This window comes from Muntiacus reevesi, chromosome 22 (genome assembly GCF_963930625.1).
Source record: "Muntiacus reevesi chromosome 22, mMunRee1.1, whole genome shotgun sequence".
NCBI lineage: Eukaryota > Metazoa > Chordata > Mammalia > Artiodactyla > Cervidae > Muntiacus > Muntiacus reevesi.
In genome coordinates, this window is record NC_089270.1 from 25,398,294 (window position 1) to 25,411,155 (window position 12,862).

Sequence of the window (12,862 nt, forward strand, 5' to 3'; positions counted from 1 at the left end):
ATTATCTGGGTCGTGAAGATCTTTTTTGTACAGTTCTTCTGTGTATTCCTGCCACCTCTTCTTAATATCTTCTGCTTCTGTTAGGTCCATACCATTTCTGTCCTTTATTGAGCCCATTTTGGCATGAAATGTTCCCTTGGTATCTCTAATTTTCTTGAAGAGACCTCTAGTCTTTCCCATTCTATTGTTTTCCTCTATTTCTTTGCATTGATCACCGAGGAAGGCTTTCTTATCTCTCCTGGCTATTCTTTGGAACTCTGCATTCAGATGGGAATATCTTTTCTTTTCTCCTTTGCTTTTCTCTTCTCTTCATTTCACAGCTTCCTCAGACAACCATTTTGTTTTTTTGCATTTCTTTTTCTTGGGGATGGTCTTGATCCCTGTTTCCTGTACAATGTCACAAACCTCCATCCATAGTTCATCAGGCACTCTATCAGATCTAGTCTCTTAAATCTGTTTCTCACTTAGACAAACTGCTTAGACAGTCTCAACTCTCTCTAAACCATAACTGAATCAAAGAAGAGATACTATACCTCCAAACAATTTAGAATACGTGTTAGTTGCTCAGTCATGTCCAACTCTTTGTGACTCCATGGACTGCAGTCCACGAGGCTCCTCTGTCCATGGTATTTCCCAGGCAAGAATACTGGAGGAGGTAGCCATTCTCTTCTCCAGGGGATCTTTCTGACCCAGGGATTGAACCCGGGTCTCTAGCATTGCAAGCAGATTCTTTACTAACTGAGCCACCAGGGAAGCTCATGTAGAATATATTTCTATATTTAGAATAGAAATATATATTTCTATATTTAGAATATAATAGTAATGAATAAAACCTTTGGGATGTTGCCTAAATTATAGGCAAGGGAAAATCTGCAGTCTAAAAACTATTATTATTCATCAAGAAAGAATAAAAATCATATACTGTTTTAGAAGTTAGGGCAAAAATATAAAAACTACTAGAAGCCCACCCAAGAGGAAGACTGTGGTGCTGTCTCTTCTCTGCTCTCAGAAGGCTTTGTCAGCTACTTTATGGAGCAATTTAAGGAGCACTTTCAGTGGGCCAGTATAAAGTGCTGGACTGGAGAAGCAAATAGTATCTCTTTGTGGAACTTTCAAGGTGTTTGTGTAAGAGAGGGAAAATATCAGATAATTATAACTTCAAAAATTCAATGACGGTTATGAAGGTGAAGTACACATTGCTATTCAGTATCTCTAGTGTAGTGTCACTTAACAGGACTGTCTGTCGTCACTCCCTCCCTCCCTCCTGCTTTTCTCTGACTCTCCTTCTCCCTCTTTTCCTGTCTCTCCCTGTCTTTTTGTTTTTCTCTTTTCTCCTCTGGCTTTCTCTCTCCCGTCCCCCCCCGCCCCGCCCCCAATTTCCTGAAGATAATATGCTTATTTTTGCCTCATCTTGAGCCTAGTGCTTTGCTTGATAGCACTCAATAGTGGCCACTGAATGAATGTATTGAGAAATTAATGAATGAACCCTATAGGCTACTACTGAGTGGACACTCTGCCAGACAATGTGTAGGTTACCATTTGATAAACTCTTTGTAAAAAAAATAATCTAGAAGAGAACATAGGAAATATATACTATAGAGTACAAAATAGCCACAAAATACTGTTTAGACAAGCTAGTAGCCTGTTTAAGCAGTATAAGGTTAATTGAAATTCTATCAAGGGTAGTTTGTGTAAGGGAAAATCATGCCTAGTTTATTTTTTAGAATGCCTGAGTGAAGTATTTCACTGTACTCTGGGAAATCAGTAGATGCAGTTTATTTTGATTTTTCACAGAATTTTGATGAAGGTTCACATCCAAGACCCGCACTGGGGTGGGAACGTGAAGTTTCAAAGGAAAGACTGAGGTGTATGAGAGCAAAAGTAGTAAGAAAAGATGTGGAAGTAATAAGTGAGGACTAAATTAGGGACACCCTGCATGGTAAAGACTTGAGATTTTATTGTGCTGCCTTGGGAGAGTTTTGAGAATGTTATCTGATTTATAACTGTAAAAGATCTGGTTGCTGTGGGGCTAAACCATAGTTAAATGAGAGCAGTACATCAAGACTAAATAAAAGGTTGCTGCAGTAGGTGATGGTGGTATGAACTACAATAACAGCAGTAATAGTAGTAAGAAGTGTTTAATCTAGAAGAATGTTGAAGGTAGAGGGAACAGAAATTTACTGTGATTTGCTGTGTAAGAAAAACAGACTCAAGAGTGACTTAAAAGTTTTTGACTTGAGCCATTGAATGAATACATTTATATTTGTCTCCTTGCCATATTGCCTGCAGAGGAGTGAGTATTTCATGGAGGTTATTTCTGTAGGACAGGGAGATTACTTAGGAGGTTGTTGCAATCATTCTGGAAAGATGAAAGAGGCTTGAATCCAGGCAGCAGCTCTAAGTACAGAGAGGTATTCAAAGGTCACAGTCTTGAGAGACATTTAGGAAGTAAAAATAACTATTTAGGAAAGCAGTTTCGGGTATTTCAATAAAAATTCATGATAACTGAATCATTTTTCCCAATAACTCCACCTAGTGATATACTAAACCTTTGAGCAAGGTTTGTCTGAAGCCTGTTTTCACATAGCCCAAGAGCTCAGAATGGATTTTCCAGGTGGCGCAGTGGTAAAGAATCCACTTGCCAATGCAGGAGACTCAGGTTCAATCCCTGGGTCGGGAAGATCCCCTAGAGTATGAAATAGCGACCCACTCCAGTAATCTTGCCTGGAAAATTCTATGGACAGAAAAGCCTTGAGGGCTACAGTCCATGGGGTCGCAAAGAGTCAGACATGACTGAGCATGCATGGACAAAGCTAAAAATATTTAACATTTTCAAGGTATTTTAAAATGCGGATGAGGTTGGATATGTAACAGAGAACATTTATGACTTCTGAACCGAAAACATTTACTGTCTGGTTCCTAACAGTGTGTTTGCCAACCAATGGTGTGGATCAGTAGGTTTTTTTTTTAGTTTGTCTTTAATCTTCTATTTCTTTAAAAATTTAATTTTTAATTGAAGGATAATTGCTCTACAGAATTTTGTTTTCTGTCAGACCTCAACGTGAATCAACCATGGGTATACCTATGTCCCCTCCCTCTTAAACCTCCCTCCCATGGATCAGTGGTTGTTAAAGTGTGGTACCTAGAGCAGCAAGCAGTACTTGGGAACTTGTTATAAATTCAGATTTTCAGGCCTCAACACAGACTTGCTGAATTAGAAACCCTGGGAATGGAACCCAGCATTGTGTGTTTTAACAAGCTCTCCAGGTGATTCTGATGCTTGTTAATTTCTGAGAATCACAGATCTAGAGAAATTTTTGTACCTGGTGAAAAATCATGGTTTCTCTGGAGGCTCGGTGGTAAAGAATCCACCTGCCAATGCAGGTGATGCAGATTTGATCCCTGGATGGGGAAGATCCCCTGGGGAAGGAAATGGCAACCCAGTCTAGTATTCTTGCCTGGAAAGTCCCATGGACAGAGGAGCCTGGTGGGCTACAGCCCTTGGGATTGTAAAGAGTTGGAAACAACTTGGCAACTGAGCACATGAGGAATAACAGTATTGTGCATAAGAGCTTCAAACTGGAAACAGAAATGTCAATCAATAGAAAGGTTGGTACAGTTAACACAATGAGAATATTTAATAGCTTGTGGTAAAGGGCATGCCATGGAGTGTACATAAAAGGCAGACAGACTGCTTGTGTTTGAATCCCAGCTCCACCAGAGTAGCAGCTGTTATGGCCTTGGGCAAGTTACTTGACCTCCCTAAGCCTCAGTTTCTTCATGTGTTAAATGGGCATAAAAATGGTAACTACTTTATAGGGTTATTGTGAGGATTAAATAATTAAAGTAGATGAGTGGCTGGTACATAAGTATTAAATATGAAGGACAATCTGCATTTAATGTATTATGCTACTTTACAGAAAAACATGTCAAAGTTCACTTCATAAAAGTGACAGCCCATATATTTTGCATATAACAAAATGAGCAACCTGAAAGTGTAGATTTTGGAGGTTCAAATGTTGGCACTGCTCCGTAAACCTGTTTTCACACGTGAAAAAAACCTTTAAATTGCTTTAATAGGATTGTGAAGAAAACTGCTGAAATGTGTATGCCTACTTTTTTTCTGGTATATGGGCATTTCCTAATTGTCTTTTATTTCTTTCACCATTTCCTCAGCTCCTCCTTTCCAAAATTCCTCAGCTGTCTTGATAGTCCCTGAGAAACATTGCCAGAACTAAGGTGCAAAGTGGCTTCCTTGACTGTAAGCAGATTTGGCTTTTTCCATGAATCAAGGTCATGAGAGTCAGTGTCTAGTGTTTTCTCAGCTATGCCCCCGGAGCCAAGTCTGAGCCTAGATCTAGGACAGGGCTGTAATCCTGGTATCTCCTGGGATTTCACCCTTTTAGCTGCTTTGGCATATAAAATGCTTAGCATGTAGTTAGCAACGCCTGAACACTGAACAGGCACACAAAGAAATAGAAACCCCCCCCCCCCGCCCCCCGTGGAGGCCACGTCGTATTTTTTCTACATCCCAGTACCTAGAACGCAGTAGGCCCTATAATGTATGTTGCGTTAAACCTGTTTGAACGGATGTGCCCTTCTCGGTGGAGCTTAAAAACCTCCATTTCCTAGAGTGAGTTTAGCTGCAAGCAGCTAAAGCCACTGACTGCATTTTACGCTCGTCTAGAGCAGCAACCTGCAGATACCTAGTTCAGGAAGAAGAATCACTACATTTTCTCCCCCTTAATTATATAAACGGACCAGAAAAATCAGTCCCCCAAAGGGCACAGCGCAAAAGGCACCGCGCTGCAGCCACCCGGCTCCTCTTACGCCGCGATCTCGAAGGGCGACGAGGCCCGAGCCTTGGGCCGGAGAAAGGCTGCCTCCTTGTGACGTCAAATCAGCGGACTCTCGCCCCGGCTTCAGGCCGGTTCCGGTTCCCCGGCTTTCCGGGCGCGAGAGTACGTGAGCGCGGCGGCGTTCTGCGCGTGCTCCGCAGAGGGACGCGAGAAGGCTGGGTCCAGCTCGCGGAGGAGATGCGTGATTGGCTGAAGCCGTGCTGGGGGGTTCCCCAGCCCTTTCGGCAGGGGTAAAACAATAAGAGGGGGCGGCGGCAAAGGGGGCGGGACGTCCGTGTTCCTTGTCGCTCGCCGCAGCGCCTGGTGCCCGGGAAGAGGTGGTTGTGAGGAGAACCAGCTCTCGGCTCTCCGGCTTCCTTGACTTGAGATTTGTCAGAGGGAGGGGGCGGCGAGTGAGAAAAACCCGCTGCAGCCGGTCCTCGGCGACTCTCCCGCTGACCTCCGCGCGACGTACCCGCCGCCGCTGTTGGTTGGAGGTGTGTACGGGGGCCGGGAAGGGCGGCCGGTGTGGTGGTCGGAAGGGGACATTCCCGTCGCCCGCCGCGGCTCGCGGCAACCGTTCTGTGCGTGAGCCCCGGTGTCGGAGGTGTGGAGGCCGAGAGAGACATTGTTCTTGCCGGCTGCCTACGCTGCTGGTGTGTGCGTGAGAGAAGCCGAGCCTTTCCTCTCAGGTGAGGGATGGGAGGCCGCGTGGGCAGGGAGGTGACCGGCGCGCGTCTTGCGGACGGAGGGCTCCGAGGGCACAGGTGGGGCCGGGGTTGGTTGGGGATGAGGTGGCGAGCTGGATAAGGGGACGCAGCGGCTCCCAAAGGCACGCTGATGGAGGCTTCGGACGGGACGAGGGAGAGTGGGCTTGCCGGAGAGGATGTTTTCGGGTGCGGAGCCCCCCACTCTCGTCCCCGACTCTTGCGGCTCTTACTCCCGGTTCCCCGGGAACGGGGAGGCCGCCGCTGCCGCCCCGCCCGTGGGGGAGGGGAAAAGAGGCTGTGTCGGCGGAGGCAGAAGCGACGCAGATGCGAAAGTAGCGGCCTCCGGGCACCATTTCTCTGCACGGAAACAGAATCCGGGTCTGAAGGCAGCCGCCGCTTTGCTTACCCCAGTACCTGGTGTTCCGCGGTCTCTGACCCCCCTCTGTTTTATCCCGAGAGAGTTCTGAAACCCGGGCTATATATAACGTGCTCCTTCTCCGTGCCCTTTTATGCAGGCGATCTCTTACTGACTCAGGAATAGAAGAGGTGTTTGCGTGCTCTGGAGAGGGGGTTTATTTCTTTTCTCCCATCTCTTTCTTGGGGAGAGTGGGAAGGATAGTCAAGGAGAGGAACATAGCGTCCCTAGGTTGTGTTATTTTTGTTAATTGAATCCGATCGAATTTTACCTGCATCTCTATAAAGGCAGATTTTTTAAGATGGCCCTGTGCCGCTCTGGGGCGAGTGTAGATTGCAGCTACAATTTCCCGCATAGATCAATTTTTTTTTCCCCTCCAAGGTATGCCTAATTTCTTAACAGAATTTTTTTTGGGGGGGGGGGGGAGGGAGAGAGTCAGTGCCTTTGCTGTCTTAAAAATCAAATAAAAACAAAACCACACAAGTGCACCGAAGCTGGAATAATAGCAAAGTTATTCCGTCTTGCCCGCCGTATGATTGCTGTGACAATAACTTATGTGGAAATACTGACTTTAGCACCTCGTGCTGGACTCTCAAATGTTAGCATTGCATATACCTGGATCCGTGAAACATTAACTGCAGTTTGGGGAGCCTCCTATATTAGAGGGGAAGAAAATGGAAATTCCTTGTTTAGCTCCATATTTGGCAGTTAATATAGCCTTAGGCATGTGAACAAAGTTTCAGAGTAAACATTTGGCCCTCTTAGTATTCAGTGGTCCTTTTGAGGTCCAAAATTCCTGGTCTCAGAAAATAGACGGTATGATTCGTTTAAACTGAAATGTGTTGTTTCTTTGGTGATATTATTTTCCCGTTAAATATTTAGGATTAGCTATGAGTAAACATGTGTTATGATTTCATCTCTTGAGGCTGTTTAATTCTGAAAAGTTAGCAAGGAATTGAAGGGAGGATCAGGACCTCAAATGGATTTCTTTCTATTTAGTAGATATTATAGTTCAAGTTGTTGAATATTCAGGGGTTGAAATATTTGTCAATAAGTAGCAAGAGGAAAGAACCAGAATGTTTGTGGGGTGGATGGGGATCAAAAATGGGAGGAGAAGTAAATGTCTTTAATTTGGTAGTCGAGTGAGTGTTTAGTTAGTAGGTGAGGAGAATTGCTACCAGACAGCTCTTGAGATTGAATAGTATTGGCATTGTTGGTAGTAGGTTATTTTCATTATCCACAGTTCACTTAATGAAAATGTCCCTATCAGTTACTGAAAATATATAAATACCAGTAGGTTAACAGTCAGATTCCTTGTCCTGAAGATTATTGCTGTTGATTGCCCATTATCAGGATTGAAAATTCTTTACTTGTTTGCTTTAAATAAGACTTATCCCCACATATTTTATACTGAGTGTGTATGGAGGTGAGGAATGACCCCTTTTCAAGGCTGATTTTGATAATTACAAACTAGAGGGTTGTTCCTGAACTTAAATTCAGTAGAATTTAATTGACAGACAGGACTCTCTCCACTGGGAAACATTTAAAAGCTGACAGAACAAACAAGTTGCATCTCTTGGAACTCTGGACTGGCTTCAGCAGCAATGTAATCAGTTTTTGATGGCTTTCCCTCAGCTTATTTTTATCTTTTAAATTCTAGATATTTTACCTATGTTGATACTGTAGGTATGTTGGGATGACTGTTGTGGATTTCCTTTTATGTTACTGTCTTCTGTTTTTTAACTTCTCCCTACAGTATCAAATAAGCTAACAGTTGGACTTTAAATTTTTTTTAATATTCTTGCATCCCTGGATGGTCTTCAAAAGTGGTGGTTCTTAAACAGATATAATGAAAAATCACTGTTCCAGGGAGGAGACCTTATTTCAAATGCTGAGGGACTTTGAACTCCTTTCCTTAGGCTCTTAACATTGTGGCTTCCTTTTCTGTAAATGAAGCTATTATCTATCTCAAGAAGGTAAAGGGATGTGTAGGTTACTTGTTTAAGGTTACCTTGAAGCATAATATAAATTACACTAATTTTTGTGGGGAAACATTTCCATTTCTTTAATGCTTGGTCACTTTTTTAATACCTCTGAACTTAAAAAACTCACCTCCTTACCTGTGGGGCCCTCGGAAAGAAAAGGCTTAATTCACAACTATCTCTTATTTCTGTGACTGGTGCTTAGATCTTGTTTGTGATGCTTTCATTCCATGGCTTGCCACAACAAATTGAAGGTTGCTGCTTTCAATAGATAAGCATTGCTGTTTTGATTGGTAAAGTCCTTTTAAACAGAGACCCTTTGGTAGTTCCAAAGGTTTCAATTTTAATATGGGGTTAGCTGTTAAGAATGGGTAATACAGCCCATGCTTCAGTGACAATGGACCTGGGCCTGACTAGTGTGAGCCAGCCAGGAGTGAGGGGCTCTAGAGAGGAAGGGGTGGGGATAGTTATTCAATAGTAGAGATAAGTTCTGTCCTAGCATAGACATAGCCTTTGGTAACATAGTTTGTGATAAGAAAACTGCATCCTCTTCCTAGGATCTTACTTTTTTTTTAATAAAAAGCAAGATAGAGTACTACTTCTAACTTCACAATACTGAAAAATTATTTTTGTAGAATTTTTTCTGTTTTCCAAAATGTCGTTTTCTTTTGGCTTCTTGACTTTTTAAAAAAACAAGACAACATGGGATCTCAACTTTTTAGCAGTTTTTATTTTGGATGGAAATAACCCTAAGTATTAAATTGTGATGGAATTTCATGTAATTAGTTTGCAATAACTGAATTTCCCCATCCCCAACTGTTTGAGCCAAAGATCTTGCAGTTCTCATCACTTGTTATAGATAGTGGTCAGAATATTTCAGGCTCTTTGAAGAGTGAATTTTTGATTCTGCATTTTGATACTTATGGGGTTTCCCAGGTGACTCAGACATAAAAGAATCTGCCTGCAATATGGAGACCCTGGTTTGCTCCCTGGGTTGGGAAGGTCCCCTGGAGAAGGGAATGACAACCCACTCCAGTGTTCTTGCCTGGAGAATCCGCATGGACAGAGGAGCCTGGTGGGCCCCATGGTGGGTCTGTGGGGTTGCAAAATGTGGGGCACGACTGAGCAACTATCACTCACTTTGATACTTATATTTGGTTGAGGTGCAGCTAGGTGTTTAGCAGTTTAGATTTTTTGATCATGTATAGATAGAGCCATTTTATTACTGAGTAGAGAACAGAGGTGCCATTTCAGAGATCCCTAAGATTAAAAAGGATTAAAGGAACACAAAAGTATTTCACCTGGATAACCTTATCTTTTGTATTGTATTCTGCACTGATCATTATTTTGCAATAGTAGATCTAAAGAATTAATTTCATTTTCCTGTCAAAAGTGCATACATTGCCCTTCTTGTTATTGAAATCATACTTTAGTTGCAAATTGTATATTTCATTATTTTCCACCTATGATTTTACCCTTTGACAATATTTTAATGACTACATATGAACTGATGTTCCACAGTTGGGTTTCAGTATATTACATTTTTGTTTTCAAGACCATTAATTTAACATTAGGCTACCAGAAAAAAAAAATAGTGCTATATCAGGTAAGCACACCAGATGTTTTTAAAATTACCTCTTGGAAACAACAAAATTCCACTGTACCTTTGGGTCTAGGCAGTAAGTTTCTTTCTGTTTCTCTTTCTCTATGTAGCTGCTCATTTTAAATTCCAGCATGGTATAGCTTTACTAGTCTGTTCCCCTCCACCTACTCAACTTTATCTTCAATTAGTTGGTAGTATTTAAGCACACTCAAGACTTTAAGGATAAATTGTCACTAATGTAGGCATAATGTCAGATTATTTTTGCTCTGCTATTAGTGCTAAATTAATTTTCACACTTTCGATCTTTATTTTAGAGCCATGTTTTCGAACCAATAACATATATTAGTTATGGTTATCAAAAACCAAGTGAAAATTTTAAAGTGTTTTTTAAAATTACAAAATTAATTATACTCTTTTTAATACTCAATAAATAGTTTACAGGTGGTGGTATGAATTGATATGCAGTATTTTTTTTCCCCTAGACCCACACTTCTTTTTGTATTATCCCTTGGCGCGCCCCCCCCCCCCCCCGCCCCAAAGATGGGATTTGTAGCATTCTAGAATTTACTATTTCTCCCAGCAGTCTTGATTCCAGCTTGTGATTCATCTATCCCAGTATATCACATTATGTCCTCTGCATATAAATTAAATAAGCAGAGTGACAGTATACAGGTTTATGTTCCTTTCCCAATTTTGAACCAGTCTATTGTTCCGTGTCCAGTTCTGTTAATAACTTACTTCTTGACCTGCATACAGGTTCCTCGGGAGACTTGTTTAGGTGATCTGGTACTCCTATCTCTGAAAGAACTTTCCACAGTTTGCTATGATCCACACAGTCAAAGGCTTTCTTGTAGTCTATGAAGCAGAAGTAGATGCTTTAGTGGAATTCTTTTGGTTTTTTCTGTGATCCAATGAAATGTTGGCAGTCTGATCTCAGGTTCCTCTGCGCCTTTTCTCAATCTAGCTTGTACATCTGTAAGTTTTCGGTTCACGTACTGTTGAAGCCTAGCTTGAAGGATTTTGAGCAGTAAGTTGCTAGCATGTGAAATGAGTGCGATTGTGTCATAGTTTGAACATCCTTGGCATTGCCTTTTTTGGGGATTGGAATGAAAACTGATCTTTTCCAGTCTTGTGGCCACTGCTGAGTTTTCCAAATTTGCTGACACATTAAGTGCATCACTTTAACAGCATCATCTTTTAGGATTTGAAATAGCTGAACTGGAATTCTGTCACCTCCACTAGCTTTGTTCGTAGTGATGCTTCCTCAGACCCAGTTGACTTACACCCCAAGATGTCTGTCTCTAGGTGGGTGACCACACCATCGTGGTTATCAGAGTCATTAGACCTTTTTGTTTACTTCTGTGTTTTCTTGCCACCTCTTCTTAATCTCTTTTGGTTCTGTTGGGTCGTTACCATTTCTGTCCTTTATCATTCCCATTATTTCATGAAATGTTCCCTTGGTATCTCTGATTTTCCTGGAGGGATCTCTTCTTGCTGTTATTCAGTGGCAAAGTGGTGTCCAATTCTTTGCGACCCCATAGACTACACACCAGGCTTCCCTGTCCTTCACTGTTTCCCAGAGTTTGCTCAAACTATGTCCATTGAGTTGGTGATGTGATCAACCATCTCATCCTCTGTCGTCCCCTTCTCCTGCCACCTTCAATCTTTCCCAGCACCAGGGTCTTGAATTTCAAACGAGTTGGCTGTTCACATTAGGTGGCCAAAGTATTGGAGCTTCAGCTTCAGCATCAGTCCTTCCAATGAATATTCAGAGTTGATTTCCTTTAGGATGGGCTGGTTTGATCTTCTTGCAGTCCAAGGAGCTCTCAAGAGTCCTCTCCAGCACAACAGTTCAAAGGCATCAATTCTTCGGCGCTCAGTCTTCTTTATTGTTCAGCTCTGACATCCGTACATGACTACTGGAAAAACCATAGCTTTGATGATACGGAACTTTGTTGGCAAAGTAATATCTGTGCTTTTTAATACACTTTCTAGGCTTGTCATAGCGTTTCTTCCAATGAGCAAGCATCTTTTAATTTCATGGCTGCAGTTACCATCTGCAGTGATTTTGGAGCCCAAGAAAATAAAGTCTGTCACTGTTTCCATTGTTTCCCCATCTATTTGAAATTAAGTGATGGGACCGAATGCCATGATCTTCATTTTTTGAATGTTGAGTTTTAAGCCAGCTTTTTCACTCTCTTTCACCTTCATCAAGAGCGTCTTGAGTTCCTCTTAGCTTACTACTGTTAGAGTGGCATCATCAGCGTATCTGAGATTGTTTATATTTCTTCCAGCAATCTTGATTGACAAGGGCATTTCACATGATGTACTCTTCATAGAAGTTAGAAAAGCAGGGTGACAATATACAGCCTTGATGTACTCTCCCAGTTTTGAACCAGTCTCTTGTTCCATGTCCGGTTTTACCTCTTGTTCTTGAACTGCATACAGGTTTCTCAGGAGGCAGACAGGTGGTCTGGTATTCCTGTCTCTTGAAGAATTTTCCATGGTTTGTTGTGATCCACACATTCAAAGGCTTTAGCATAGCCAGTGAAGCAAAAGTAGATATTTTTCTGGAATTCTCTTGCTTTTTCTATGATCTAGCAGATGTTGGCAATTTGATCTCTGGTTCCTCTGACTTTTCTAAATTCAGTTTGTATATCTGGAAATTCTCAGTTCACATTCTTTTGAAACCAGCTTCCCATACTGAAAGAAGTCTAGCTTCTTTCCCATTCTGTTGTTTTGCTCTGTTTCTTTGCATTGTTCACCTAAGAAGCCCTTCTTATCTCTCCTTGCTATTCTTTGGAACTCTGCATTCATTTGGGTATATCTTTCCCTTTCTCCCTTGCCCTTCCCTTCTCTTCTTTCCTCAGCTGTTTGTAAAGCCTCCTCAGACAACCACTTTGCCTTCTTGCATTTCTTTTTCCTTAGGATGGTTTTGGCCACTGCCTCCTCTACAGTGTCATGAACCTCCATCCTTATCTTCAGGCACTCTCTACCAGATCTAATCCCTTGAATCTGCTTATCACCTCTGCTGTATGTTTATAAGAAATTTGATTTAGGTCATACCTGAATGCCTAGTGGTTTTCCCTACTTTGTTCAATTTATGTCTGAATTTTGGAATAAGGGGCTTATGATCTGAGTGAGCCTCAGTTTGTCCAGGTCTTGTTTTTACTGGCTGTACAGACCTTCTCCATCTTCAGCTGCAAAACACATAATCGATCTGATTTCAGTATTGACCATCTGGTGATGTTCATGTGTAGAGTCTTCTTTTGTATTGTTGGGAACGGTGTTTGCTATGACTAGTGTTCACTGGA

At 42.0% G+C, this 12,862-nt stretch overlaps 1 protein-coding gene across 2 annotated transcripts in view; it reads left to right on the forward strand.

Moving 5' to 3' along the window:
- Window positions 1-5,124: 5,124 nt before the first annotated feature.
- G3BP2 (G3BP stress granule assembly factor 2) overlaps window positions 5,125-12,862 on the forward strand; it is a 36,492-nt gene continuing 28,754 nt past the window's right edge. For both annotated transcript variants that reach the window (XM_065913950.1, XM_065913951.1), the window contains exon 1: window positions 5,125-5,335. The gene's annotated coding sequence lies outside the window, so the exon portion shown is untranslated. The remainder of the gene's footprint in view (window positions 5,336-12,862) is intronic.